At 43.6% G+C, this 25581-nt stretch overlaps 1 long non-coding RNA gene across 1 annotated transcript; it reads left to right on the forward strand.

The window, feature by feature from the left end:
- Positions 1-1010: 1010 nt before the first annotated feature.
- On the forward strand, positions 1011-22371 carry LOC122237601. The gene is made up of 3 exons (XR_006216178.1): positions 1011-2597; positions 5237-5339; positions 22128-22371. It is a non-coding gene; the product is annotated as an uncharacterized LOC122237601 (long non-coding RNA).
- Positions 22372-25581: the final 3210 nt, after the last annotated feature.

A 25581-nucleotide genomic window follows, 5' to 3' on the forward strand; every position in this document is an offset into this window, starting at 1 on the left:
AATATTACACTGAGGAAGTTGGAGAAAAAAAAAGTTTTGGATACACAGGGAAGAGAGCAGGTACTTTGAGTCTTAGAAATAAAGCTGATCTCCTATTGGAATCCATGGTTCCTGCGTGAAGAAATGAACGTACCAGAAATGTAAAATCTTACCGGAAGATGTGACGTGATGGCAATGATAGTAAGAATAGTAAAGGCAAAACGTATTTTGTTATATGTTACTAGGACCCTGGACCTGCCCCACGAACTAACTAAAGTTGACCAAGTGGGGGTTTGAAAACAGTGGAAGCTGTCTGGCCAACTGAAAGCCATGTCATGTGATGAGTGTCTAACAGCTGGCGTTATGTACGTCCGGGGATAAACCGGGCAAGGCGGTGGGTGCAAAGTGCCAGGGCGAGGTCTGGGAAGGCCCGGCGGTTCTAGTCGCAAGCCGCCACGTTCGGGCAAGTTCCTTGACCCCCGAGCCTGTCCTCTTACCTGTAACACAGGACACTAGATCCGTCCCAGACCGGTCAAGGTGTATGAGGATTTTGATTTCCTTTGAAAGGTGGTGTCTTACCTAGTGAGCCTCTGATTTCACTGACTTTTCTAAGATAATAAACAAGCTCGCCCTCTGTCAAGAACTGAATTCCAATTTCCCATTGCTAAGTATCCACAGCCGCCTCCTCGGTTTTGCAAGGCAAGAAAAGCCTCTTTTGTTCAACCCCTGCCGCCTGGGCGTGCACTGGGCACCGGCCTCTGTTGGGCACTGGAACACAGTGCTGAACAGGGCAGATGAGGTCCTTGCTCTCACGCGTGAAACATTAGCTGACTCAGTCTGGACTTGGAACCGATTAGCTATCCAGTTTTTAACAATAGATTTTCTCGAAATTATGCAACTTGTTTTGTTCTTTTCTTTGTCAGATGCCCAGAATGTGAAATCATCAAAAAGTCAAGAGAAGCCTTCATTGGACCACCAACCTCAGCATTAATTCAGCGTTTTCTATTCCCTCCTTGTCTTGACCATTCTCAGGCCTCAGCTTTTCCTGACATTTTGACTTCGTTTTCCTTGGAAATTGCCTCAGCTTGGCCTGGTGACCTTTCCACGTAGTGTGCTTTGGCGAGCTCCCCCACCTGGCCTTAGACGGTAATGTCTCCAAAGGCAGTAGGGGGCTCTGTAGGTATTTCGCAAAGATAAACAAACGTGAACATGCCTAACGCTGAGGTCCGTGAAGCCAAGATAAGATTTTCCTTCATCTAGCACTCACTCAAAATGAGTGAGTATCTAGCACTCACTCAAAAATAAGGGAGCACGAAAAGATGTATTAATATGAACGGAAACCAGCACAAACAACAGACCCATAGGTATTCGAAGAGTGAAATTTCCAGAAACGTAGTATGTGTCAGGTATTATATTAAGCTGATAGAGATAGAAGTTAAACTTCAACATCTCAGCAAGAAACTGGGATCTTTAAAAAGGACATCACAGATTTAAAAAGAAAATATAAAAAAATAGATGTCTTGGAACTAAAAAACACAGTACCTGAAATTAAAAACTCACTAGGTGGTGTTCCAGCAGATTAGATATAACCAAGAGAAAGTTAGCACATCTGAAGACAAGTCAGTACAAACCATCCAGGATGAAAGGGGCAAAAGAAAACACAAGAGGAATGGAATTAGAAAATCTAACATATATTTAATCAAGGTGTTAGGAAAGAGAGAATGATCAGAAGCGAAATTTGGAAAGATAACAGCTGAGAATATCCCAAAACTAATAAAAGATATCCATCCACAAGTTCCAGAAGCTCGATGACTCCCAAGCAGGCTAATTGAAAAAAACAAAAAATCCTCCTCATCCAGAACTATGAAGGATCTGAGATATTATTCGACTCGCCATGTAATAAATAAGCCCGCCGTAGTTTCTTGGCTGCTGACATCGCCACATGAGCCTCCTGGGTCAAAGACTGTATTTCAGGTCAGGGGACAAGAATAGAGTATTTGCATCAATTCCTCTTGCCTCCAAGGCCCTCAGGGACAACACAGAGGGGCCCAGGTATGTGCTGCACGTGTAGTGGATTTGTGTCACAGCTGAGGGACTCCAGGCTTTAGCAGTCCAAATCTTTTGTGATGGGCAGTAAGCCGGACTAAACTTCGCCCTGAAGAGAGACTATTATCATTATATCATGCTATGCACAAACTTGCCCTCTGCTCCAAAAAAAGACATTGATCTCTATTTCCCAAGGCTATTTACTATACAAACGTCCTTTAAAGGAGAGTCTAGAGAAAAAGCAGCAAGTACCTCCGCTTGGAAGAAGAACACAGACTCAAGAGACCCATGGAAAATTGTATGCCAACATCTTCACCCTTCATTTCTATACCATCTTGGCTTCTGGCTGGTTCTCCCAAGAGTACGTCACTCTTTCGGCCACTATGACTGACCTGAAGACTCAACGGAAACCTTGACAAAGGCTGGGACCAAATCCATCCAATTTCTCTCACACAACATGTGAATAAGGCTACTATTTACAAGACCCCAAGCAGCGGGATGCGGAAAATATTGCAGTACCGATGTCAACCATTCCCTCTAGAGTCCCGGACCCAAGCAGCTGAAAAACTCCTGTAAGCCATGAATGCCTGACTTCTTGTGTGGAGGTAGTTTTGTTGATCGCTTTAGCTAAAGTTAGAGACAAATTTTGAACCATCTTTTTTCAAAGCAGTTGTAGGGAAAATTACCTTCAGACTATGCATAAATAAGGAGTCTCTCATTTTTGTGGGAGCATCTCCAGGTAATCAAGGGTAGCCCCATTTTGGAGAGATCTCTGCAGTCATCTTGTTACCCGAAACTGGGTTTGCCTCTTGGTAGCTGTCAAAGCAAAAGACACAACCAAGCCAAGAGTTGGAAAAAGAAGGGTTTTACTTGTAATAAGTAAAGGAGAACACTGGGAATATTTCCCAAAGCAGTGTTTCCTTAAACAATGAAACTGGGGAAATTTTAAGCTAACAGTGCATGCATATTCATGAAGGGGCTTGCATAATGGGGACTTCAGCATGGAATTAGGGCAAAAATCACCTATGGTGACAGAGTCCAGGTCTTAGCTGATGGGACTCGTGAGGGTCAGCAAGGGTCAATATCAGTTCTCTGGCTCCAACTGGTCTGGTGTTTGAGTGCTCAAAGGGATTTAAATCCCTCAAAGAAAACTCAAGAATGTGTGTAAGGTCAATCTTTGCTTTTAAAACAGCAGTCGGAGTTTTACCACTGATTTATTGCCCCTGGTATGATTAGGTTATCTCCTGGCCTGATAGTGGCTGTTTGTTCTTATGTTCTTTCGTTCCCTTAAACTCATTAACTACTGAAATCTATTCCTCCACAATTTCCATGCAAGTCCCAGGAAGTTCTGTGAGATACATGGCGTGGGCATGTAGTGCCAGTCAGACTTAGATCACAAGATGGCCAGGGCCTGAAATGCCTTTTCCTAAATGAAGAAAGCTACATCTCATCTTGCTTTCTCTGGGGACCCCTAACCCATTCTGCTTACAATTTGAGGGCTATGTGATCTACTGGTGGTGTTTTCCAATTCATTCCTTAAGTGTGACCCATTCTGACTTGAGGAGGGAGCCAGGTGAATGCGTGGCTTCTACACTAATTGTACCACCCCGAGGATTCCCATGGTGCCCTTGGAAAGAAATCATTGTTTCTAATTGTTGGGCAGCCCCCGAGTGATCCCTACACTACTTGAGGGGAGGGGAACTCAGGTAGCCAGCGCCTTGAACATGGCCTCCCAATGGCTGCTAAGTCTTAGGGTTCCCAGTTTAGTTTGATAATTGAGTCTGGTCCTTACTTTTGAGGAGACTGTCTGAGAATGATCAATGAAACCTGTCCAGTTTGTCCGGACCACAACCGCCAGCAATCACCCACCCCATGGGAAACTGAGTGATGGCCACGGGGCGTGGGAATACAAAAGACATCAGAGGTATTGACAGGGAGGTACAGGAGTCGAAGCCATCCCCTACTGTTTCCAGCAGACTTACGGTTAAGGGGATGGTGATCACACTGTGATCACACTGTGCTTAGAAACACGCGGCTGGAGGCACCAGACCAGCCATCCATGAAGCTGAAAGTGCCTTCGGCAGTTTGGGAAAGTTGAAACAGGCCATTTTTATTCGTGAGGAAGGCTCTGGGGCAAAGATTACCAACTTCCCTCTCTTCCTGCACTTCCCAGGGTGTAAGGTGTTCCCCCTCCCCTGCCTTACGATGGTCTGACTCCATTCTAATGGCCGAAACTTCACACCTTTTTTTTTTTCAATTATCCTCTGCTTACCCTCAGACCTTCTGTCCAGAAGCATCAGATGCAATAGGGATGAGGGAGTTTTTGCAAAGCACAGAGTAACCTGTTCCATCTCAAAGTGCAGCCTACGTGGGCCTTGTAGTGGGGACGTGGCAAGCACTGTCCACAACCAGTCATCCCCGTCCTCGTGATCTAGGGTCCTGTCGCTCCACAAAATGAAGTGCACCCGGGTGGCTCAACTGGAATTAAGTTTGAATATCCATGGGCCCACTCCGGGTGGGCTGCCACCAGAAGGAAGTACTGTGGCAGGATTTTTTACCGCCATAGCCAGGATTCGTTGTCTCGCTGCTTCAAAGGATGAAGAGGTGGGCACAAAATGAGCAGCAGGCAGAAGTTTATTAGAGTATAAGATCAGAAAGGAAGAATAGTGGGAACGCTCTCTTTACAGAGAGGGGGCATTCGAAAGTGAATGCGGTGCATGCCCGAGGGCTAAGGCAAGGGTCCCTGTTCTATAAGGTTCTGGTCGGGCCTCCCGCTTCCCTTCCCCCTTGTTCCTGCTCAAGTCCTACCCTTATTGGCTTGATAGCTCTGGGTGCTGGGTTGCCCATTCTGATAGGCTCGTTTCCATTGTATGAGGGGTGGTCTATGGCCGTACTTAGGTCTTTTGTCAAATTCCAGAGGGGAACCTGAGCGGGGGGAGTAGGTGGGGTCTGTTACAGTCTTAAGAGGAACCTTATGCCGGAGGGGACCTGCTGTGGTCAGACACTCCCAGCATTGTTTCAAAATAGGTGTTTTTCCCCACCCAGGGACCTCAAGCCCTAATCTTTCCCTCTCTGCCTACTGAATCCTGTCTTCTCCTCTCAGAGTACTCACCAGGCTGATCGTTAGTGGAGGGGAAGGTGCGTTATGCCTAGGAATGATCGGGGGAAATGTGTCTGTGTAACCACCAACTCCTTTCATTCTGATTATTAGCCAGGAAGCAGCTGGGAGAGGATGGCCCTTTTCTGGAGACAGCCACATGCCGTGTGACCAGTCTGCCTCACCCGGGTGTGTGGATCAGGAAGAAGTGTGACAGGTAAAGTCAGAATTTTTTTAGTTTATTTATTTCTTTTTTAGATGTTTATTTATTTCTTTTGAGAGACAGAGGGAGAGAGAGAGAGAAGGAGCGGGGGAGTGGCAGAGAGGGACAGCTCTGTGCTGTCCCCATGGAGCCCGACATGGGGCTCGAACTCACCACCTGAGCCGATATTAAGACCAAAGCCACCCAGGTGCCCCTTTATTAGTTTATTTCTGAGGAAGCTGTTCCAACAGGATCAGATGTGGGTAGATGGGGGAGGGAGGGCATGGAAGCTTCATCAAATACTTTGCGCATCTATTGTGGCATAGCTTTTGTGATAAAAAGCACACCATTGAGACACTGACTGAAAATGGCCCAGAAAGCCCAACACGTGGCTCGGAGGAGCTTCAAGAGCCACAGTGGTTAGCCGATTGGACCAGACAAACAGAAAATAACATCGACAGAAAAAAAAAAAATGTGACCAGTGGTGGAGCACCCCTGATGGCTCCAGGAGGGGGTCAAAGCCCTAATGTGGTCAGTCTGGCAGGAGGGGGTGGGGCACGCCCCAGGCCGTGCAGCCTCCCCACCTGGGGGACAAATGAGTGAACTTCGGACAGGAGTCACAAGTCCGATGGAGGGTCAGCCTCTGCAGAAAGACAAGAGTATTTCACTCTCACCCACTGTGTTATGGTCCACGTGTTGCCGCGTTGGGTGCGATGATGGATCCGGGCAGCAGTGTTTGGAGACGGGCAGCCTGAGTGGGGCTCACCGGAATGAGCCTGTATGACAGGCATCTACATCCGTGACCCAGATGGTTCATTTATCTGCGGCCTCAAAGAGGAGCGTCAAATTTGCCAGGATGCCGGCCTGTAAGTGGCAGAACACATGGCTAGGCCATTGGCCATGGCCCAAGAATCCATAAAGGAGCTAATGAGGCTCATCCAGGGGAGGGTTGGCCGGAACAAGAGTGGGATTGAATTGACCCACTGAGTGGAGAGACCACATCCATTTTGGCGACTGCGATGGGCACACTGAGGCTGAACAGCTACAGCCACCCGATGGACACCATCTGGCTTCCGCTCAGTCAAATCATCAGTGAACCGGGCCTTTAGTACATTATGAAAATAAACTGCAGTCTGTGCCTGTATTACTCCCACGAACGTCACGTCGAGGTAGTGATTCCCTCTACCCCCAAAAACGCGCTGTATAATTTCGTTTATGGGAAGTTCACAAACAGGCAAAATTGACCATTGTTTTTAGGGATACACACTTAGGTCGTGAGCGTGTAATGAAGAATGGCCAGGCGGCGTTTACCAGGTTAGTAGTTAGCTTTGGGGCAGGGGGCTTGACAAAAAAACGTACATGGGAAGGGCAATGTCCTGTTTCTTGAATCTGGGTTACCACTTCATAATAATTTGTTAAGATGCACATTTGTTCGGCTCAGTTTTCAATACGTTGTTGGACTTTACAGGTTTTAAAAAGGGACTGGACCCATTAGCATGTCCATGTAAAGGAGTTGGAGTCCAAAATTAAAATCATTAGCTCTTGTGACTTTCCAGTTCAAAGTAAAAAAGGAAGGAAGGAAGGAAGGAAGGAAGGAAGGAAAGAAGGAAGGAAGAAAGGAAGGAAGGAAGGAAGGAAGGAAAGAAAGAGAAGGAAAGAAAGAAAGAGAAAGAAAGAAGAGAAAGAAAGATCTCAAGATAAATTAAGATCTGAACATGATTTTACTAATTTCTCATTCTGCTCAGCCCAGTCGGAGCAGTTGTCGGGAATGGGGTACAGCTGGAACTCGTGCGACAGCCCTGACCCGGGTCCTCCCTTGGAATACTTTCAGGGCATCAAAAGTCCCATTAGCTCAATGCCAAGTCTCTGATATTCTTCACGGATCAACAAGTTCAAAGAGATAGGGCGTGGATAAGATTATCAACAGTTCTAGCCCCATGCCCAACAAATGCAGAAAACAAACCAATTCCCTGCTCCTGGCAATTATCCCGGGGAAAAATTACGTTTCTAGAATCCAGTATCAGTATTGCCAAAAAGCCATGGCAGAAAATCATATTTGAGCGTAGGAGAGTAGATGAAAAAAAAAAAAATCTGGGTTTTATCTTCACCAGATTGACTATCAAAAAATACCAATTGTACGGCACCCACAGCTGTGAACTTAAAGAGGTTTCTCAGTAGCAGCTCAATTTGGGTGCCATGAACCTAGGAACTTACTGTATCTGCAGGGAAAAGCCCACCCATGCATACTATCTCCTCTCTCGGAGAGGGGTACCTGTGACACTGAAGTTTTTCTGTAAGATTTGAAATTTGCAGTGGAGACAGCTCCAGTCATCGCGTCTTATTTGGGGTGCTTTTCTTCCCATCTCGTAGAACACTAATGTGCATTTCCCTTCACAGTGTCACATCTCTGGCCCTTAAAGTGCTGTGTGTGAGCTCTCTATGCTAATAGGGCCTCCACACTCCATCGTAAGCAGGTATTTTCAGTCTTTCGCCTCAAAGGCTGCTGTCACTGTCTTTTCTTGCAGGATTGCCACAGTTTAAGAATCTTGTATCTCAAAGAAAGTAGTAATCAAGTTCTCTACATTTTGTTCTGACTGGAAAATCAATAAATCCCCAAACCGAAAGCTGCTTTTGGGATTTTTAATGCCTGTTCCCGGAGAGGCTTAGGGAGGTGTATATAAATTTCTCCCGATACTCTTTCCCCCACTTTGATTTCTACCACATTATTTTGAAGTTTATCCATTGATTCTTTGAGTATTTTTATACTTGATCCTGTGGACAAGCCACACGAATTCAAGGTTACTGTTTCACAGTCCAGCTTGCACCGAAGTGGAGAATTTGGGGCATCCCTGGAAAAAGGGGAGCCCTCTTACACTGTTGGTGAGAATACAGACTGGGGCAGCCACTCTGGAAAACAGGGTGGAGGGTCCTCAAAAAGTTAAAAATGAACTAGCCAAGAATCCAGCAATGGCACTACTAGGTATTTACCCAAATGTACAAAAATACTAATTTGAAGGGATACATGCACCCCGATATTTATGGCAGCATTATCAACAATTGCCAAATTATGGAAACAAGCCAAGTGTCCACTGACTGATGAATGGATAAAGGAGGTATGGTATGTATGTATGTATGTATGTATACACACACACACACACACACACACACACACACACAGAGGAATATTACTTAGCCATCAAAAAGAATGAAATTTTGTCACTCCACATGGAGCTAGAGAGTACGATGCAAAGCAAAATAAGTCAGTCAGAGAAAGACAAATACCATATGATTTCACTCATATGTGGAATTTAAGAACTAAAATAAACGAACATGGGGGGAACAGAAAGGAAACTGAGACACAAACTCTTACCTAGAAAGAACAAACTGATGGTTACCAGAGGGGAGGGGAGGGGAGGGGGGAAGGGGGATGGGTGAAATAGGTGATGGGGACTAAGGAGGCACTTGTGATGAGTACCAGGTGATGTATGGACGTGTTGAATCACTAAATTCACCTGAAACTAATATTACATTGTATGTTAACTAATGGAATTTAAATAAAAACCTGAAAAAGAAAAAAAAGAATCAGGGGCATCCCAATTTTAATTCTAGAAGCTTACTAGTGTTTTGTGGGAGCAAAGCAGTCAGCTACCCTGCATTCAAAATGCAATAGATATATTCTGCCTTCTAAGATCTAAGAGGTTTATACGCAGGGGCACCTGGGTGGCTCAGTCGATTAAGTGTCTGACTTGATTTTGGCTCAGGTCATGCTCTCATGGTTGGTGAGATACAGCCCCACGTGGGGTTCAGTACTGATAGTGCGGAGCCTGCTTGAGATTCTTTCTCTCTGTCTCTGCCCCTTCCCCAGTTGTGCACATGCTCTCAAGTTCTCTCTCTCCCTCTCACGATAAATGAGCATTAAAAAGAGAAAAAATAATAAAATCAAAGGGCGGTACACAGTGAGATGTATTTCTCTATCATGAACCCTCATTCCAGCTCTTGGCCCCTTAGCAACCCCCCGAGGCCCCACGCTCCACAAATGTACCTGCAAATGTACCTCCAGGGCGAGCTGTAGCAACCTCTACCCTGAGATGGCACCTTTGCCGATGGCCCTGTGCCGTTGCTTCAGAAAGACGCTGTGCGAGGGCTGTTGGCTTAGAGCCTGGCACGCTCGCAAGTCTGCCCCTATTAGGGGCGGGCACCGATCCGTGGACAGAATAGAGAGGCCATACGCTGCATGTGCCAATCGGGGTAACCTCTCCACAGCCAGCTTGACTTCGGTCAGAGCAGGAAAAGCTGACGGCACCACTGGAGACGTCTGCCCAGCTTAATAAAATCTTCTCTGGTCCGTCAAGCTGGGCTGGATTATGCCTTTTGTGTGCCCTGGGCACTTTGCCTTCTGGGACCCCCTTCTACGAAATAAGAAAAAAATATTTTAAAATACCAAAAATTAGATTTTACGACTGCGTTGGTATAAAGACAAGGTGGATTGTCTCTATTTTCTTTAGATTTTAGAAGAAATGAAAACATTTTCAAGTCCAAACCCCAAGCCCAGACTCTGATGACTCCATGTTAGGTTTTATTCCTTTTCACTTACTTCTCCGTGATTCTGGCGAATGTAACCAATGATAAAGTCCTGAGGGGGTTCGATAATTAACACCTTTATCCCTCCCACAGGAAGACGACAAATGATAGCAAAGACGAGGTCAAAATATCACCTTTATTACCAGTAAAGCTTAGGTTGCAGAATACTATCCATTTGAGTCTTGTCTCTACTATCAATCAGAACTCGGAAAATGTATCCACCTAGTTGGTGGCAGTTCTGGACCGAAGCAGACTGCTCCCGAGGCAGGGAAGAGCTTGCTCCCGGGAGAATAGCAGAGACTGCCTCCTTCTGGTAGAAGGCTGGTTCCTAAGAGGTAGAAGAACATCGAATGGAGACGAGCATGTCCGGATTCTTCTCCCCACACCTGACAATCGGGTTTGTCACTCAATGCGGGGATGGTAAAGAGGGGAAGTCAATAAAGCTTTGGAGAGAGAGATCCCTTGAGTCCCTGCACCTAGGAAAAAAGGCATCAGGAGAAGTATTCCCTTCCAAAGATTCAATGTGAAATGTTAAGAACATTTAGGAGTTCTTAAAGGATTGGCAGGATAGCAGAGAAATTATGCCCAATATTTTCTTTTTACTTTTTCAGGGCATTCTCCAAACAGAATGAAACTATGAAGCAAAAGCCTTATGTGTCTCAATAAGCCAATAATACTTATTAAAATATTTATGCCTAAGTCCTCTGACAAAGTTAGTTAAAAATACTTGAGGCATTTTTTTCCCCCAATAATCACTGAGAATACAGTGCTGAATAAGATGGTCTTTGCCCTCATGGAACCTACGTTCCTCTCTCTTACAACAAAACACACTCAATAGGCTCAAACTACTCAATGGAAATGATGCCCCAATTTTGATTTATAGTTTCCTAAGGATAAACATAAAAATGAGCGTTATTTAAAGAAAGTCGAGAAGATAAAGAGTAGCCTTTGAATTCTTAAAACTGCTATGATTAGTAAAACCAAAAAAAAAGATATTTATTGACTGGTTATGAGTCATAAAGACCATCGTCAGTTGCTGACCCATTTTTCTCTTCCACATCTGCATGTAGATCTAAAAATACATCCTCATAGATTGACAGCAAAGAATTACCATAATCAAGTCCCTCTGCCAAACAGGGAGCAACTTTACTCAATAGTTTAATTGTACTGAGCATTAATTAATTACCCCGCAACACTCCATTTTAGAAACTGTCTTATATATAAAGTCTTGAGGCTTTTTACTTCTTCAGCTGTATCTCATGATGCTGACTTTATCAGTTAATGTCTCGCTGGGCCAAGATGCATTTAGTTTTAGTGGAGTGTTGATTTGTTTCATCAATAAATGTCTGGCGAAGTGTGATAATCAGATTTATGTTATAGGCCTTGGATAATTGTGTGAGGTGACCTTGTAATTATCATTTAAATTTCCTTCAGCCAAGTACGCTTTCCGGTAACTGCACACCTACCTATCAAACTCTGTTTTTAATCTGTTTCTTTCATGTTTCTGTCTTGCCCTTGAACAACTCATTAATAGGGATAGCTCCATCATTAATATACTTATTGTTATAATTAATGGCAACAATATTGTGCATTTCTAGTAAGACAGTACTGTAATAATTCTTGTAATTTTAATAATTACTTTAAAGTTGCTTTGATGTATTATTAGTGTTAATCATCACTACAGCATCCCTGAAATGCATGTCATATCCCTGTCAGTAGACATGCAAACACACACACACACACACACACACACACACACACACAGAGTCGATGGATGATAACTTGGAAAAGAATCTTGCCACAAACTCCTTAAACTCAATTGAGGCATAAAAGAAATAATGCCAGAAACTACATTTTCTGGCAATCCAAATGCTAAAAATCATTGTTTGTTACAATCCAGCTTTGAGACAAAATTAGGCATTCTTGGAGTAATTTGGCAAATGTATTTCAGTTTACTTATTTTTGAGAGGGACAGAGACAGTGCAAGTGGGGGAAGGGCAGAGAAAGAGGGAGAGAGAGAATCCCAAGCAGGCTCCGTGCTGCCAGCACAGAGCCTGACGTGGGGTTTGAACTCACGAAACTGCGAGATCATGACTTGAGCCGAAACCAAGAGTCAGATGTTTAACCGACTGAACCACCCAGGCGCCCCTGCAAATGTATTTCACAAAGCAGATTTTCTTTTTTCCTGTTGGAGTGATTCTCAGATATCAATGGGTTTTCTCAAGTTCCTTATTTTTTTCCATAGATTTTAGCATCAGTGATGGGTTATGTCAAGCAGGCTCACTTTTGCCACATGATGGCATCTCATTAATAATTTTCTGTAATGTTCCCAGAGGTGTCATATGTAATGTGACCTCCCAGAGATAAAAATAGAATTTCATCACAAAGGGCAAAACTTGAGTTTATTGCTGCAAGCAGATTGAATAGACATTTTCTTTTGACATCGTCTTCTTACCCTGTAAGACCAAAGCTGACCTTTGCCATCGTCTTTGGGCTGAACACGAACGTGTGACTTGCTTTGATCAGTGATCAGTGATATGTGAGTACATGTGTGTCCCTTCTAGCAAGAAGCCTGTGGTGCCCGTGCATCATTCAGCACGTTCCCTCTTTCTTGCCTGGGTGAATACAGAAGCAAAGAAATAAGCCTCGTGTAGCCTGTGAACTCGAACGAAGACGATACGAAACGGACCTCCCATCTCCCCGGCAGGGACCAACAGCGCGAGCAGGAGACAATCCTTTGCAGTTTTAAGTCACTGACGTTTTAAAATTGTTACCGCAGCTTTTAGCCTCTGACTGAGACACGGCCAGCCAGTTTGATCAGTCTGCGCTAGGCGATCAGGAAGCTTCCCTAGTGCAAAAACGCGCTGGAGACTTATACTCATTCATTCAATAAAAACGTATTAAGTGCCTGCTATGTGCCAGCACTATGTGACATATTAGCAAGACACGTGTGAGCAAAACAGGTGTCCCTTTTGTCACGGAGCTTATACTCCTGGGGAGAAGCGGAATAATAACAATTTAAAAGACACACACTGCGATGAGTGCAATGTGGGACATAAATGCGACCAAAAAATAAATAACGGTGATAACGGTGAGCCATAATTAGGGAAGGGAGGGGACAGCTGCTGGAGAGCGTGATAGATGCGGAGACCCGGACAGGGAGAGAGCCGGCCACGTGGAGTCTTCCAGGCACAGGCGGGAAGGGACGGGGTCCTGTGGCAACGAATATTGTGGCTTCTGGGACCTGTGCCTGCAGCCCGAGGGGAAGTCCGGCACGAGTTGGCACCAAGTTGGTGGGAGGGCCACTGGTTCCGCGCCGCGGACAGTGGGCGCGGCCACGTACCATCGATTGCCCGTGGGGATCTCCCCGCGACCCCGCGGCCTGCTCACCACCTGCAGCTGTCAGTCCTCCCGACAGACACTTGCCCTGGAGCTCCCTCCTACACCCCTCTGCTCCCAGACTCCTGCTCGAGGAGCCCCAAGTGCCACATCTTAGGGCGTCGGAGCTTATTCTGAACTGGATGAAAAGTGCTAACCTGAAAAGTAAAACCGCCCCTTATCTCACCAGCAGAAGATGGGTTTATTCGGGAATAAAAGAGAATCGCATTCCCGGACAGACCCGCTGGAGCCAAACCCTAGCAAGTCGCGGGAACGAAGGAGAGGCGCGCCTTTTTAGGGAGAAAGGGGGTACACCGGGAAGGCTGTTAGGTGCCTCGCCAAGTCCGTGGCAGGAAACTACGGGGGGATCGAGGTGCCGTGGCTTCTCGTCGGCGGAGCTGTGGTCCTGCGGGGATCCCTCTGAGGGAGTGGAGTCGCCTCCGCGTGCAAGGTCACGTCCGTGGGAGGTGAAGTTCATCTCTTCCGCTTGGGTCTGCAGTGGACTTAGGGCGATGGGGCCTGAGAGCTCCCCCTGCCGAAACCTCCCGAGTCCGTCTTAGTGCGGTTTCCCATGACCGACGCTCACAAAAGCGATCGAAGGGCTTTAATAAAAGCAAGGGAGGGTAATTTCAGCCGGTGTGTATAGAGTCAGGGCAGGCGGGGAATCAGAGGGCAGTCCGGTGGAGATGGGGTTGGCCGTGGCGAGGGCAGTGGAAGGAAAAATTGAGAAAAGTCCATGAACGCCATAGGCTTTTAGGGGTAGAACTGAGAGAACTTGGTGATTAACTGGGTCAGGAAAGAAAACAAGGCATCCAAAAGTAACACCAAAGCGATAGCAAAGCAAAATTTTGGACGTGCAGGACCAGAAAATTCAGGGTACCAGAATTCAACACTGCCTCCCGAAGCTTGGATATAACTGTGTAAAACAAACAAAAAAGGTACTGAGAAAAAACTCCAGTGCTGAGCATCTTGCAAGATATTTGGGCATCATTTTAGAAAATTATCCCCATAGAAATATGTAATCAGTATACATTTAAAAACATGGCCCCAGATTATGATCTCCACATTCTAGTTCTGTTTATGATTTCCATATTCTAGTTCTGTATATTACATGAAATTTGCTTAATAAATTATTGGCAATTAGTTGCCATCTGGCACTTTGAAACTAAGCTGAGCTTAAATACTGTAAACTGAATTACCAAAAAGTAAGAAAACATGGTTCATGTTCATTATAATATACCAGGATAGGCTCAGAAGTCAATAACGGCTTGACATTCCAGCAAAAAAGACTGGTATTGATAAACCCGATGCCACAAAATGACGTCTTTAAATAGGAATTATATGAGGTAAGCATTTGTGAGTGAATAGAATAAAAGAAGGTAAAAATTAAATAGCACAGGAAGAACTGTCAAGGGGGCAGCTACCTTACCTAACCTCAGACCTATGCTGTTTCTACTGTGATCTAGAAGGTACTGCGGCCATCAGTGACGACCCAAATTACGCTGTCTATGCTGTGATTCCAGAAGTGGCTTCACTCACCCTCAAACTCAGGGACACTCATGCCTGAAAGTATGGATGTCAGTTCCCTGTTTTCTTATGTAGCCAATCAAATCAGAGCTTCATTAAAACGTTTCTGATTAATGAAATCTAAGTCACATGTCAGTACTCTGGCAACAAGGAGTGCCGGGAAATGTAGTTTCTTAGGTTTTGCACTGGGGAGGCAGAATGCACAATGTGGACAACTATCACCATTTGGAGAGAGCATTGACAAAAATTTAGGTAGACATCAATGACAGATAACCACCATAATTAACACTACAAAATCTTCATTCAAGATTAAGCTGTATCGATTCCATCATCAACGTATTCAATTTTTCACTGCATAATAAATACTGACCACTAAACTAATAAAAAAAAAAAGAACCAAAGAATTGCAGATGCTTGTGATAGAATGTTCCTTATGAATAATGATTATTTGAGAATCTTCATTCCTATCTTCAGTAATGGACCAGCTGATAAATTGCCTTTTGGCAAAGTCATATATTAAAAAGTTACTTTCACTCAATAAAAGTATAATTGATCATTCAAGCTCACTGGAGAGCGTCTCTGCTCAAGAGATTTATAGGGTGTCAGCTCTAAATATGACTGATAGTTTAGTGAAATGCTTCTTTTGTAATTCCACTGGTCTTCAAATAATTTATTCCTAGTCAATTCAGGAACAGTGAGGTATTTTTCATGGGACGTTGGGGCACCACCCTTAGTAGGAAAGCTTGGCATATCTCTGTTATTAGAGATTTCTGTTTTCTTTGCTCTTAGAGTTCTCTGTGCATATGAATTTGCAGATGCAAACTGACTGGCGTCACTCATTCTAGTATCTTCCAAAGCAGCTTTTGGGACGCCATCTACTATAGTTTCTGGTAGAAGGCTCTATGTGAGTCCTTTCGATTGTAATGGGGAATTTGCCTGCTATCTTTGTTACCAAACATTATTGTTTTAGGTAGCAATAACACATTAAAGCAAGTCTTCTACAGAGACAAAATCTCCCCGGCATAATAGTCAGATATTAAAAACACACAATGCAACCATCAAACTAGTGTTTCATGGCCGACAAAACAGACTCCTACTCTTAATATGGTTGGTTTAACTGAAAAATTATTTTGTTTTGACCACTCTAATAATATACAATTATGTTTAAGGAATAATAATTCTGTTAGCTTACATTTAGATAGATAGATATGTATTGCATTTGAATATATAGATATTATATATTTTATATATTAATATATTATATGTTATAACTATGTACACATATATAATAGTTTCCAAATAATTTAAAGGCACATTATCTTATTTAATTCTCATAACACATTGACTGAACAAAGGCATTACGTAGGCTGAATGTAGGCTACAAATAAAAATGACAATTTAGCTATTCTTATACCACATTATCTAAAAAGTTGCCTTCCATCATTTGATATCATTAAATATTTTGATTTTACTTAGGCAACTATGACAGGCACTAAGAGGTATTTCTCATTTTGAGATCTATACTAAATATAGCTCTACTGAAAATAGTAGTGGTTAGTTCACATCTGAAAATGCATTATGAAAGTGAGCAGGAAAATGACTCATAAAATGGTAAACATTTGAAGCAGCCAAAAACTCTCTTAGAAGCCCGATAATAGCGTGCAACAAATTAGAGAATAAGCATCTATCCCCACTACCTCTTACTCATTCCAGAGTACTTTGGATCCCAAATAAATATTCCATGTGGAGATTCGATAGTTTTACATTGCTGAACATGCTTTGATCATGGCTATTTTTCAGTGAGCCGCAACGCTGAGTAAGTGCCTACCTAATTTGTAGAGAAGTTTAGTGCGTGTGTCCAGCTGTAGGTATAAACTCCAGCAATTTTAGTGTTTCTGGCACTGGGTTGGCTTTCATTAAGGGGTATAACTATTGGGGTGCCTGGGTGGCTCAGTCGGTTAAGTGTCCGTCTTTGGCTTAGGCGATGGTCTCTTGGTTCATGTGTTTGAGCCCCACGTCGGGCTCTGTGCCGACTGCTCGGAGCCTGGAGCCTGCTTCAGATTCTGTGTCTCCCCCTCTCTCTGCCCCTCCCCCACTCGTGCTCTCTCTCTCTCTCTCTCTCTCTCTCTCTCTCTCTCGCTCTCTCTCTCTCTCTCTCTCAAAAATAAATATTTAAAAAAAGAGTATAAACAGCAATTATGGATAGGATTCAAATTATTTTCCATGAAACACTTAGAAAACGCAAGAAAATCAGGAGTTACAACTCAATATGCTAGGTAGGGTATCACCTAACTCCTCACATTGGGTCATGAGCTTTAGCTGTTAACAAAGCTAGGACCCTCCAACAGGCCTGGTTTGAGGGAGAGGTCTGCGGGATATCATCCTCAGAGATTTGATTCAGTGGGGCCCAGAGAACTATATTTAAACACATATCTTGGATGATTCTTTTATATAGCCAATTCATGAAGCAACATTTGGGAACCATAGCTCTAGAATATCTTGGCTCTTATACTTTACATTGGAGGCACAAGATTATCTGCTCTAGCATTTGGAATGAATCTGCAATATATTTAATGGGAATTAAAATAGTATTTAACTACTTTGCGAGAAGTTACTATTTAAAACCCGGAGATGATGAATAAGATGAATAGAGTTTATAATAAAATAGCAAAATTGCATATATCATAATTGTGTCAGCTCTTCCAAAGTCACAGATACAAAGTTAGGGCTTTTCCTTTTCTGAATCTACAGATCATGCCAATAATCCTGAGTGTTATTGCTGCTTGTATTGGATTATTATTTCAAGTAAAACTCAGTATGACTTGTGTCAAAGACACCATTTCCTTCCCAGTTAATTTTGTATATATTGCTGTACTCTACCTTGGTTGCAATAAAGCAACTACCTCGTATTCGTATTCTAAGTTTTTGTTCTCCCCCAGACTGCATAACCTGCAATGCCAAATTTTACATGTCCGAATCATTGATTTGGATGAAGAATGACTCATCAAAGTCCGTTTGGTACATGATTATCCTAATGGCTAAGAGCTTGGACACAACCTTGACACAAAGATTGAGTTGAGGAGATGGGCAGGGATGAAATGAAAAAGTTTAGTCCTGGGGGGAAAAAAACCCAAATAATAACCATAATGGTAGTCGATAACATTTATTGAGCACTGTAATTTAAATTTAGGATACATAGAGATCTCTATAGTTCTCTATATCCTAAAATATATCAAAATATAGAATATAAAGCTTATTCCAAGTATCTCATTTCATGGAGTATCTCATTTGTTACTCATAATAACCCTGTTATGAACTGAATTATGTCTCTCTCAAAATTCATATGTCAAAGCCCTAACCCCCAATAGACTGTATTTGGAGAGATATGGCCTGTGAGGAGGTAATAAAGATTAATAGAGGTCACAAGGGGGAGGCCTTAATCTGGTAAGAACAGTGTCCTTACAAGGAGGGGAAGAGACATGATCTCTCTCACTCTCTCGGCACACAGGGAAAGGCCGTGGGAGGACACAGCAAAAAGGCAGCCTTCGGGGCACCTGTATGACTCTGTTGGTTGAGTGCCTGACTCTTGATTTCAGCTCAGGTCATAATCTCACGGTTTGCAAGACCAAGCCCTGTGTTGGGCTCCACATTGGGCATGGAGCCTGCTTGAGATTCTCTCTCTCCCTGTCTGTCTGCCCCTCCCCTGCTTGTGCTCTCTCACTCTCAAAAAAGAAATTAAAAAAAAAAAAAAAAAAGGCAGCTATCTACATGCCAGGAAGAGAGGCCTTCCCAGAAACTAACCTTGACTACACATTGATCTTGGGCGTAAAGACGTCAGCACTGTGAGAAAATAAACGTGTGTTGTTTGAGCCACCCAGTTGGTTGTTTGAGAGACCCAGTTGCCATAAGAAAATCCAGTTTTGTCATGGCAGCCCTATAGGACTCATACAGCCCCTATCGGGTAACAGCTCCATTTTACAAGTAAATGTAGAAACAGATACAGAAAAGAGACTCAGGGAATGTATAATAACCTGTCCAAGGTCAAAAAGTAGACAGAAGAATTTTCAGCAGACTGGATGGCTACAAGATCAGTCTCAAGGTAGGAAGTGCCAGAGGCAGGAATACTTATTTATCATTATTTTTAAGTTAAAGTATAGTTGACATTCAAGATCCTACTAGTTTCAGGTGTACATCATAGTGATTAGATGTTTTTCTATGTTATGAAATGATCCCCACGACAAATCTAGTTACCATCTGTCGCCACACGTTATTAGAACATTATTGACTATATTCCCTGTGCTATCCATTACATCCCCCTGACTTACTCATTTCAGAAAAGCAAGTTTATGCTTCTCAATCCCTTTCACCTCTTTTGCACGCCCCCCAACCCCTCCCCACTCTGGTAATCAACAGTTTCCTGTATCTATGAATCTGTTTTCTGTTTTGTTTGCTTATCATTATGTTATTTATTTTTAATTTTTTAATGTTTATTTTTGAGAGAGAGAGAGAGAGAGAGAGAGAGAGAGAGAGCGCAACTGAGGGAGGGGCAGAGAGAGAAGGACACACAGAATCTAAAGCAGGGTCCAGGCTCTGAGCTGTCAGCACAGAGCCTGATGTGGGGCTCGAACTCACAAACCACGAGATCGTGACCTGAGCGGAAGTCAGACGCTTAACTGACTGAGACACCCAGGCGCCCCTCATTATGTTGTTTAGATTCCACATATAAGTGAAATCTTACAGTATTTATCTTTTTCGGTCTGACTCATGTAACTTAGCATACTACCCTCCAGTCCATCCTCATTGTCACAAATGGCAAGATCTCACTCTTTTTTATGGCGGAGTAATATTCCATTGTATATACATACCACACCTTCTTTATGCCTTCATTTACTGAATGCACTTAGGTTGCTTCCAGATCTTGGCTACTGTAAATAATGCTGCAATAAACATAGGAGTGCACATTCTGGTGTTTTTGTTTTCTTGGGATACATACCTAGAGCTGGAATTGCTAGACTGTATGGTAGTTCCATTCTGATAAGCAAAAATATTTCAAACCTAGAAACAGGTTTTCCAACAACACAGTGAGATTCCTTATGTAATAGTCGTATTGCTGGATTAGAAATCTAGGCTAAGATGGGGCGCATGGGTGGCTCAGTCGGTTGGGCATCTGGCTCTTGGTTTCGGCTCAGGTCACGATCCCAGGGTCGTGAGACGGGGGTCCAAATGGGGCTCTGTGCCGAGTGTGGTGCCTTCTTGGGATTCTCTCTCTCCCTCTCTCTCTGCCCCTCCCCTGTTCACGCTCTCTCTCTCTCTCTTTCAAAAATAAATAAATAAACTTTAAAAATTTATTAAAAACAAAAGAAATCTAGGCTGAGAGAAGCAATCTTGTAGGAAATGTCACGTGGCTCAGAAGAGGCAGGGAGGGGCTTTTATCTGTTCTCTGAGGCTAGATGACCTTGGGAGCCAATTCGGGAAAAATTTTCTAGCTTGACCTGGGGAGGAGCCAGAAGATGAAGTTTGGGACAGCTGTGAAAGCCTGATGTCTCTACTAAGACAGAACAAGGATAAAGACCACCTCCCACTGTATTTAGAATACAGTCCAAGTTCTTTCACATGAGCTGTATCTACAGCATACTCTTGGGATTTATTACCCAAACCAGGACATTTTGGAAGGTGAAAGGAAATACTATTTCAATTTTTCTAGTACGACAGGTTAAGCCAGGACAGTCCTGGGCAAACATGGATACAGCTTTGCAATAGGGTCCTGCCTTGTCTTACGTCATTTCTCCCGTTCATGTATCATACTGACTTTCTTTCAGTTCTGTGAACACATCCACATCCAAGCTGATTCTTGTTCGGAGACCCCACACCTACTTTCACACCGCGTGATCCAGCCCTTCTCTCTTGGCCTGGGTCACTAATCGGTAGTGGTCACTGTTGGTCAGTTGGTCAGCAATCTTCCCCGCTTCCTCCTTCCTAACCACTGTTTGATTTCATCCTGTCCCCACCTCATGCGACCCCTGCGCTCGGGAACTCTCGACCACATCCTTAGTCCGGGGAAGAGCACTGACTGAATGAGCCCATCGGCACATGGCGTTGCTCTCTCTGGCCAGTGACTTAGGGACAGTGCATTCCCTGGGCGCTGCACGCAGGTAGCACAAAACATGCTCAGAGGTGGTTTGAGCAAGCTAAACAGTGAGGGGGTGGGGGGACGGTCACGGCCGCTACTGCCACGGGTGTCAAGCACTCAGGATGCACCCTGCCTGGTCATTTTCAACATGTGCCTGGAGATGCTCAGCCATCATATTCACACTGAAGCCACAGGAAGGAAGACGGGACCAGGAAAGGCGTACTCCCTCCCTGGAAGAGTAGATCTCAGAAATTACACAAATTACCCCCATTTACCTGCCATTGCTAAACCCTAGTCACAAGGCCACACACAGTCACAAGGGAACATGAGAAATGTAATCTTTATTCCCGGTGGCCCAGTGCCCTGCCGAAACCTGAGCATGATGGATGTTGCTGGAAAACTAGCGGTCTTTCTACCAAGGTGGCTCAGCCTGAAGGGAAGAAGTTAGTCTCTAAGCTTATTTTTCTTTCCCTCTCATGTGAAGGAAATGCAACTAATCCTCAAGTTGCAACCATCGCTAAATGAGAGAAAGATAGATTTCTATGTTGTCTGAGACATGATCCTAAGAAGACCCGGGTTTAGAAGGAAACAGACACTTTGGGCAGCAGAGCAGAAAGAAGAACCAAGCTCCTGAGGACACGGTTGGGCACCGAATCCCCCAGCATGAAGCTCTAACTCTTTGTGGGTTCGAAGGAGTTAGATGGGTCCGAGGAGAGATGTCCTTACTGTGAAACCACTCTGGTTCGCGGTCCCTTTCTTGTAGTTAAGGCAGCTTGAAAGAATTCCCTAGAGGCCTTCCTAAACAGCCAGCCTCTTTTACAATCTCTCTCCTCAACCTCTTCTTTGCCTTCACGGCACTTACCCGAATTTCCAATCATTTATTTGTTGTTTAAAGTCACTCTCCTCCACGGGGCGGTAAGCCAGGAGCTATGGGACTGGAATTGTTTTGCTCTAGGAAATGAGATGAAGTGGGTGAGCACAATGCTCGGCACACAATAGGCTTGTAAATAGATGTGCCATAAAGTGACACTAATAAGACTCATTCAGAGAGAGTTTCTAAAGGTAGAGAGAGCTAGAGCCACGTGAAGTGATGCAGAAGGACAGCGTGGGGGAATCAGCCTTTCCTGTATTCTTAGGTTTTTTGCCACAAACCAGTTTTTCAGCTACAGCCAACATTTGTTTTGTAGGGTTGGCAGTGACCTCGGATTTGAATATTGAGCCTCCAGTGCATAAATGGGACCAGAGGGCTTCTAACCACCTCGATGCTGTCACATTGCAACCTTGAAGCGATGCCTTCCCAGGCAGCGGAGGGCAGGATGTCTTATCTGCAGGTGGCAGGGCTATTCACATGTAGCTCTTAGACCCAGGGCTTTGCCCCTGAGGGCGTGTTTCTGGCCGAGTTTTCTATTGCTTACTCTTCCCCTCCTCCCCAAACCTTGTGTCATTCTTTTACTTCTGGTAATAGCAAATACATTAAACAATGAACTTGATATGTTTATATTTACAGGTGATCTCTGAAGTCACTTACATTCCACTCGGAAATGTAGGTCTAACATCTTTCTGTCTCGTACACTCACTGTTTGTTTCTTCATATAACCCGTGGCATTAATTTTTAAACAATATGTAACTCAAGGCTCTGTTCTAGTTAAATGTGATTATTACACCGAAGCTCGGGGAAAAAGTGTAACCACGACAACTGAAAGCAAGTAGTCTTTACTTTCAAAATCGACGTTTCGATGAAAATTGACTTTTAGCAGGGCCGATGCGAGTAGCTATCTTTTACTGAGTGCCTACGTGATTCAGGTGTTACGACGGGTAGTTATACAATGCAAGCAGGAACATGTGTTTAATCCATGGAAAAGATTTGTGCTACCGGCTGCTCTATGTTCTACAGAATGAGTAGTTGGAATCGTTCAATAATAGGAAATTATTTGAGTTTGAAAATTTTCAGAATTAACATTTGCATTAAGATAGTACTCACCATATGATTATGAGTAACTCAACTATTACAGATGCAAATGAATTGAAGTTTCAAACATTTGATAAAGTCCACAGAATAGCTGAGTTAAAAACAATTCTTTAAAAAAAATTTTTTTAAATGTTTATTTATTTTTGAGAGAGAGAGAGAGAGTGCGCGCGCAGGGGAGGGGCAGAGAGAGAGGGAGACAGAATCTGAGCAGGCTCCAGCCTGTCAGCACAGAGCCTAACATGGGGCTCGAACTCATAAACCGAGAGATCATGACCTGAGCAGTAGTCGAACACTTATCCGACTGAATCACCCAGGCACCTAACACTACTCATTTAAAAAAAAATCTTTTTAATGTTTACTTACTTTTGAGAGGGGGGGAGGGGCAGAGAGAGAGGGAGACAGAATCCTAAGCAGGTTCCAGGCTCCCAGCTGTCAGCACAGAGCCTGACGTAGGGCTCGAACCCACGAACTGTGAGATCATGACCTGAGCCGAAGTCAGACACTTAATCTTCTGAGCCACCCAGGCGCCCCCAAAACAACTCACTTTTTACCTGTAGGATTATTTTTTAGATTTGTAATTATCCTTCTATAAAATTTTTGAGATGTGATTCATTTGCCTCACAGAATCGTGGATATTTTGTTTTAAAACAGAAAATAAAAACAGGCATTTAATGTCAGCCCTCTGTCTCACCACATCTTCTCCCTCTGGTTTTCTGTTTCCGAGCTCCTTGAGGGTGGGACACGTGCCCCTCCCACCCACCTCCCTATAACCTACAGGGTCAACTCTGCAGGTGTTTAGACAATCCTGACGGCGGTAAGAAAGATTATCAGTGTATGAATACCCCTGTGCCCTGGAGTGGGGCATATGGGATCTGGGACCCAGCTATGGCAGCTTCGCTCCTTAGCACCCCCCCCCCCCTTAGTGGCTTCTCAGCCAGATGTAGCCTCAAATTACAATATCCCCTTTCCACTCTCGTCCCCATCCTAGACAGGATTGACAGTCTGCCATGGTCTCTACCTCTGAGTTCAGCCTGACTATCCAATTTCGTACCTGGGAGTCTTACCCTGAATACCTACGAACATTCTATAGCCTGCACGGACACACCTTGTTCAATTACCACTTACCTGCCCAGGGCCTGAGTTCTACCTCTATTATAAGTTCCCCAACAGGGGGTTCTTCTCTTACAATCAGAATCACGCCTAATGAGTACATGTAATATGTCAAGATTACGTGGCCAGAAAACCCAACTTTAGAGAAAAGATTTACCAAGAATTATTTCTGAAAGAATTAAGGTAAATGGTCAAGATAGATCCCCCAATATCTGTCATCTATGTTTTATTCCAGCAACTCTCCCCAAACTGTTAAATAACTGTTATAAGATGTTACACACATAATAATTCTTACTTTAAAAACATTGATTTTAGGCTTATAATTCTAGAAGAATTGTAAGTTCACCTTAAGCTGAAAGGAGGAAGGGGAAATGCAAGGTCAAGTACAGAGAGGGCTCTGTATCCACATCTGTATCAAAAAGCTCAAGGAAGACAGAAAGTGAAGAAACACAGCTTGTAGACTGGCTAAAGTTTTGGCTCTTTATCTTGTTCGAGAGAAGGAAGACACGATCTATTCACTGCTTCCTTCTAAGGATCTTTGTGTCAGGAATCACTTGGGATCTTTCCCAGGAAAATTGTCACAAAAATTACCGACTGTTAATTATGGTAACTTAGAGTGAAGCATATCTTAAACAAATTAGCAACTTAAATGCAGAAAGACCCCCTAAGAGTTTATGTGTAACTCACATCTCCTATGCTGGTGTTTTCTGCATCACCACTGTCCTGGGAACACCCTTGGGGCACTGGGTTTTGCCTGCCTCTGCGGTAAAATCAAGGTAAATGGCAAGATGATTTTCTCAGCATTTGTTAACAGATCTGAGGCTGGGTCATAAGTCTTTTGCTTCCCCATCTGCTCTCGAATACCAGTCACTTATGACTGACTCCTGCAATGTGACACATGATTAAGCCACAGAAGCAGAATTTGTGCTTCAAGAATTTCAGTTTTAGTAGTATATTCACATCGCTTGAATGGTACCTCTTACTTCCTTCCACTCGAAAGATTCACAGAAGTGTAAGAGTGCAAAAAATTTAAACATATTCCAGCATTCAGGAGCTAAAATCTAGTACATTCTCTTGAAATTTTTTTTCTTTCAGAATAGACCTTTCAAAGTAAGGATATGAAGAATTCAGATATTTTCTTACTCCTTTTTTGTAAGTTACTAAGATGGAATAATATTGTTGCTTATGGATGTTTAATTTATCAGGTATTCTCCGTAGTTAAAAGTCTGAGGGAAAAAAAGGTAATTTTAGGTATTACTCAGAGTTTTCTAACCTCTGCTATATATTGATTTAAAATTCTTTTCAGCTTACATACATAAATAAGGAGCACGAAAGTAACAGATCCACACAAAGAATATACTTGACTGAGATCATGACTTTTGCCTGATTGGTTCCCCTTCCAGGGAGGCCAGATGAGCTGATGAAGACACTGAATGGCTCAATGATTAAGAACAAGTAGTGAAAACATCTTCCCATCCGGTGCTGTGGACACGTGTAAAAGCAGAGGGTTGCGAAAATCAACATTAAGCGGGTAACTCAAGGTCAAGAGCTCAGAGAAATGT

The sequence above is a fragment of the Panthera tigris genome, chromosome B1 (genome assembly GCF_018350195.1).
Source record: "Panthera tigris isolate Pti1 chromosome B1, P.tigris_Pti1_mat1.1, whole genome shotgun sequence".
Lineage (NCBI taxonomy): Eukaryota > Metazoa > Chordata > Mammalia > Carnivora > Felidae > Panthera > Panthera tigris.